At 63.9% G+C, this 5,900-nt stretch overlaps 1 protein-coding gene across 1 annotated transcript in view; it reads left to right on the forward strand.

The window, feature by feature from the left end:
• Positions 1-2,391: 2,391 nt before the first annotated feature.
• Positions 2,392-5,900, forward strand: part of NR4A3 (nuclear receptor subfamily 4 group A member 3) — a 29,077-nt gene continuing 25,568 nt past the window's right edge. Inside the window, exons 1-2 of the mRNA XM_057368341.1 lie at positions 2,392-2,808; positions 5,292-5,447. The gene's annotated coding sequence lies outside the window, so the exon portion shown is untranslated. The remainder of the gene's footprint in view (positions 2,809-5,291; positions 5,448-5,900) is intronic.

Genomic DNA, 5,900 nt, shown 5'->3' on the forward strand with positions numbered 1-5,900 from the left:
ATCTCCCTTGTCGCGGCGTGTCAGCAGCGGGGATGAGCGCACCGGCCCGTCATGGCATTTTCGCTTCTCCCGGCGCTTACTCAACAGGCGGGAGGGGAGGGAGGACTGGTTTGGAGGGGGGGCGGGGGGAGGACTCCCAACCAGCGCCGCTTCTGCCATGAGGTCACCGCGGCGCTATGCGCTGTGCCCGCCGCCGCCCCTGCTCCGCTCCATTGCGTCAGGCAGGGGGTATCCCCGCCGCGGCCGACCGAGCGGGGCATCCCCGCCGCGGAAACACCCCGCGCTGCCACGCGTGTCCCTCGCCGGCGGGGCGGGGGGTGATCCTGCCTCCAGCCCCTCCGCCGCCTCCGCACCAYCACCCCCCGCGCAGCGGGCTCTCGGCCGCCGCTCGGGAATGTCAACAGTGGTTCGCCGGGGGGCCGTGCAGGGATGGCAGGCGATGCGATGGGGAGGGAAGGCAGCGCACTGCACCGAGGGAATCGCACCGAGCTGGCCACGCGGAKGAAGAGTCCAGCCACAGCTATCAAGAGACATTTTTTTTTTTTTTTAGGGTGGGCGCCCCCAGCCAGTGTCCGGCTGCGGCTTCCCCCCTCCACGGGGGGGTGCCGGGGGGATGGGTGTGCACGCCGGGGTCCCCGTGCGCTGCCCCGCACTCCACCCCCTGCGCAGAGGAAGCCGGGCGGGGGTGTGGCCCCACGACAATGGGACTCGCCGGCGCTATAAATACCCGCCCGCATCTATATTTGGTTTGGCCGGATCACAACCGGGGGGGGGGCGGGAGGGGGGGTGTCCCAAAAATAGCCCCGCGCGCCCGCCCGCCGCCGCCGCTCAATGGGCTCCGGCCCCGCCCCCTCCCTCGCGCGCGCGATCCCGAGCGCCCCGCGCGGGGCCCGGCGGGGCTAAATTTAGCAACGCCGCTTGCGTCAATGACGCGGCCGCCGTGCGTCAGCCCCGCCGCGCCCCGCCCCTCRGAACGGGGCCCGCCGCGTCCTGTGCGTGGATTGGCCGCGGCGGCGGCACGAGGGCGGTGACGTGGGGGCGCGGGCTGGCCCCCGCCGGGGGACGGCGGCGTCCGGAGGGGAAGCGCGGCCGCGCGGGGAGCCCGGCGGGTTCCCCCGCGGGGGGAGCGGGGTCTGGCAGCGCCGCGGCCCCGAAGGGAGGGAGGGAGGAGGGAGAGAGGGAGGGAGGGAGCGAGGGACGCCCCGGCGCCCGGGGGGAGACGGCGCGCACCGCCTCGGGAAGGGGATCCCGGGTTCGGACGTGGCCGCCGCGCTGCCGGTCTGCGGCGTCCGGCAAGCACTTGTGCCAGTCCCGGCTTCTCCTCCCGGGAAGGAACACGCTCCGCGGTGGTGCCGGCGGCGGGATGGTGGAGACAGGCAAAGCGAAAGTGCCGCTGCTGCCCGTCCCACCTGTCCGGGATGCCAGGCTCCTCATCCACCCCCGGCTCCCCTCCGTCGGGAGAACTCGCTTGGCGGAGCCCCTCTGTGCGAAGCAGCGGCCGTGGCGGTCGCGGTGACAGTCGCGAACATCCCGGCTGCCGCGGTGGATGTAAACACGGCACCGGGCACGGCGGCGGGCGGCTCCTGCCAGCGGAGGCAGTGGAGGAGTCGTCTGCCACCATCCCGGTGCCCCAGGCAGACACACAGACACAGGCAGACACATGGACACCGACAGACACAYGGACACGGGCAGTCACAAGCAGGCGGGAGCCCGGACTCTTCTCAGGGCCGCTCGCACTATTGTCCGTTCTGTGAGCAGCACCTCCCGGCAACCTGCTCCTTGCTCCCGCGCACTGAAAAGTTTCTAAAGAAAAGAAAGAGGATAAAAAAAAAAAAAAAAAAAAAAAAAAAAAAAAAGAAAAAGAAAAAAGAAAAATATATGAAAGGCTAAAAGAAGAGTGAAAAAAAAAATTAAAAAGACAAAAAGAAAAAAAAGTTTTAAAAAGTGAAAAATAAAAAGTGAAAAAAAACTTTATTCATTCTGAAAGTTCCACTAAGTTACCAAACTTTTCATTTGAGCCACTTCAATAAAAATATATTAATTTTGTTATTCTCACTGTCTTAATAATTATTATTCTCAGACTTGGAGCAACTCCCCAGGCAGTCGCGGGCAGGCGGCCCCGAGCCGGCCGGCCGTGCCGTCCCGCTGCCGGCGGCTCAGCACGGCTCTGCCGGGGCTCTGCCGGGGCTCTGCCGGGGCTTTGCAGCGCTCCGCACCTCTGGGCTGTGCGCGGCTGTGCACGGCTCGGCGCGGCGCGGTGCGGCGGGAGCGCGGCGCACACACTGGGGCGGGGGGGGGGGGGGTCAGTAGCGTCAGGCTCCCATGGCGTCACTATTGACGTTTCGCATTCCAGCCGCTCTATGGAGAGGCCGCTAGGGCTCCTCTCACATAAATGACGTTCAGAGAGAGGGAGCGGGAGAGCAGCGCAGAGAGGCGCCTCCGTCCCCTCTCTCCGGCGCAGGCACACGCGCACCCCGGGGCACTCGCACCGGGACGCGGGCACAGGTCYCGGCCCGGCTCCCGCCGCACACACACACAAAGGCACATCGCGGCGGCGGCGGCCGCTCGGCATCCCTCGCCCGCCCGCCTGCTCACTCCCTGCCTTCGCCCGGGGACGGGCTCCTGGCTCCTCAGGCTTTTGCAATCATTTTCCATGCCTCGGGATAACGCACCCTCTGGACCTGCAGCTACCGGGAGTCTGAGGGATTTTGTGTCTCGGGTCCTGCCGCTGGACAGCGCCTACACACGCCTTTAAGGAAGCGGGCACCTACAAACTAGATGTAAAGACGGAACCTCCACAGCAACCGAGTACGTATCCGAGCGAACGGGAGCGGCTGTGGGAGAGGGACAACGCGGCATGTCCCCACTGCGTGAAAGTTGCGCYGCCGGGGTAGAGAGATGCTGGGGAGATGCCGGCGGCGGGCGATGCGGCTCAGCCGACGCGCTGCCATGCCGGGCTCTCGCTGAAACTTTTCCCTCACCTCTCCGCCCGCCTCCCCCATCCTACCCGTGGATGCTCAGTTGCCGCTCGGCTTCCGAGCCTCCCTGGCGGCTCGGCAACTCCTGCCGTACGCCGGGCACTGCTGCCCCTCGCAAACGGGAGGGTTGTGGTTGAGAGGAGCGGGAGCCGGAGCCGGTGGTACTAAGGTATTTCTGCTAGTTGTTGTCATGGAAATGATGCTGCCGGCGGCGGCGGGGAGTTTGCAGCGCCGGTGATGAATGGCAGCAATTTGTCTCCTTCCTTTAGCCGCGCTTGGGAAATAGGTGGTTCTGTTTGCACAAGTTCAGCTGTCTAATAGGGACGGCGGGGCAGGTTGAGCTCATCTCACTTTGGGAGACAGCAGCCCCCCTCGGCAGCCCAAAGAGCTCGCCCAAGAGGTAATTGCTGGAATGTGACATATAGTATTGAAATGAGACGGGATGTTTGCACGGCACGTCTGCTCCTCGGAAATGTGCACTTTTCCCTTCGGAGGTCAGAAGTGGTAACGAGGGGCCGCGGTGCCCCGGCACGGGCGGTACCGTGCGGGGAGGCTGGGCTGCGCCGCCGCTGCCCCGCTCCCTGCCCCCGCGGCGCCTCTCGCCTTTGCCTTCTCTCCTTGATAGCTGCGAAAGAAGTTTCAGTCTTGGAAAGAGGCGAGAAAGCGCGGGCGTTGGGTTGTGATATTATGTAGGGGGACAGTTATCGGGGCAGCATTATCGCGATAGTCTGTCCCGCGAGGAGATGCGGCTCACCTTAGCGCGGCTAGTTAAGAACGCTGTTACAAATTGTTAAAGCAATTTTGGGATACGATTGATTCCGTGCGAGGATATTTCCCAGGGCAAGGACGTAAAACGCKGTTTTATGTAGGGGGATTGGTGTGTTGGGATAGGATTTTTTTCTCCAGGAAAAAAAAGTTTGGGAATGAATCGCTAACTTTTATCCAAGCCGCTTCACTCGATTACATTCTTCGCCCTATTTTTCTCTCCTCCGTGGAGACCGTTGTATGCTGGAGTCAAGCCCCGGTAAAAAAACAATGGACTAAGCCAGACCAGACGGTTTCTTCCGAGGTGAATCTCACGCGATCTCGTGGATATTTGCTGGAGTGCCCGTGCGGCTCGGGGCGATCCCTCCCACCTCCCCCMAAAATAATCGCCAGCTAACAGGCGGTGGAAATCCAGCACGAAACTTTTTAATTGAATGAAGCTTCCCCCTCCGCAGTCCCTCCCGGGTAAATGAAGGTTTCGAAACTCGCCTGAAGAAGTCACAATCACAATGGAGTATTTCACGGTTTCCTCCTCGTATTACAGGGTGGGGAGGGGTGTCACTCGGGGCTGAATGTAAAGTGCACGGAGGAAGAAAAGAGCTTTGACAAGGGTAGTTATTTCCTCCTAATTTACAGCCCTTACGGCCCTGCGCTCCTGGCTCGGGCGGCGGCAGCCCGGAGGGGTGCTGCGTGGTTAAAAGCGCAGCGAGTGTCTCTAGGTAACCGGCGGCTCGGGGAGGGCAGAGAGGAGCCCTAGGGCGCTCCGCGCCGAGCGGGAAACCGCCTCGCAGGAGCTCGTGAGGGAACAAAATCCTCGGGAGAGAAAGGGATGAGCTAACAGGCACTTAACATCCCGGGAGCTGGCGGCTGTTCAAAGGCGAGGGGCGCGGGGAAGGCGAAAGAAAGACAAGGAGCGGGAGAARGAGTCGCCGGGGAGCGGCTCCCGTAGGCAGGGGCCGGCGCGGCCGCGCATCCCCCGCGMTGCCGCGGAGCCCGGGTGGCAGCGCCCAGAAGGTCGCGGGGGAAGTGGCTGGGCTGCTCTCCCTGCCCCCGCCGGCGACGGTGGGCCCGGAGACACCGCACAGGGGTAGCCGGGCCGGCAGGACACCCCTTAAATCTGGCTGGTACCTTGCATAGAAACTTCCAGCCTGCTTTTCCCCGGTCTCTGCTCCCGAAAAAGGGAAAGTTCTCACGGGGAAGTGGACGCTCGGGGATGCTGCCCCGCTTGTTGTAGTCACCCCGCCCGGGGTTCTCCTCTTGCCTTCCCCAGGCTCCTCGCTCGGAGAACAAACCGTCGGCTCCGTTGTCCCAGCCCGGTGCTGTCTGCCTTTTGTGTCACGAGGGAGCGGGAGCCGGCAGGAATGCGCTCCCCGTCCGGCTCCCCGTTCCCACCCGCGGGGCGAGGCGGGGGTTGCCGTGCGAGCGCGGGGGACGATCCCCCCTCGTTCCCCCGAGGCGCCGCGCCAGGGGGGAGGCGGGGGGCTCCCCTGTGCCCCGCTGGGTACCGCCATCCCTGACTGTGCCTTATCTCCCGCTGCCGGCGGACAGAGCCCGGGTCGGAAGAGCGCCCCCCGCCCAGGCCAGGCCCCGGGCCCGCCTCCGCTGAGAGGTCCCAGCCGGCACCTACCCCGCCGCCGCCGCCGCCCGCCGCCGCCTCAGTCCGCACATCCAGCCCCACCATTCAGCGCGCAAGATACCCGCCAGGTAAGCTGCCGCTCCGGGAGAAGGGCAGGACGGGGGTGCGGGGAGTAGGAGGGTGCGGGAGCTCCTGACGCGGCCCCTACCCTTCCTAAATCCTTGTGGCATCATCGGCCCCCGACGTCCCGGGGCGTTCTAATCCCTAAAAGGATCAGGGCAGCGCCTGCCTTTCGCAGCGCTCTTGAAGATGTCGTGCCAGGGCACCCGGGGGTTGCGAGCCCCTCGCCAAAGATATGCCAGATTTAAGGGGAAGCTTGTTGGGGGTGCTAGTGTCCTTGTGTGGAGCCCAGCCTGCCTGGCGCTGAACTGGGCATCCTTTACCTCAAGTTATSGCAAAGAAAGCAGTGTAACGTGGTAATAGCTCCCAATGTCTCTACCCTGATGCTTTTACCCATTCATTTGGGTTTTGATGACAGGTTGCTCTTCAATGCGCCTCCTGTGGGGCTTTTTCTTTCTTTC

Source organism: Malurus melanocephalus, unplaced genomic scaffold (assembly GCF_030028575.1).
Source record: "Malurus melanocephalus ecotype Western Australia unplaced genomic scaffold, MMel_1.1 scaffold_90, whole genome shotgun sequence".
Taxonomy (NCBI): Eukaryota; Metazoa; Chordata; class Aves; order Passeriformes; family Maluridae; genus Malurus; species Malurus melanocephalus.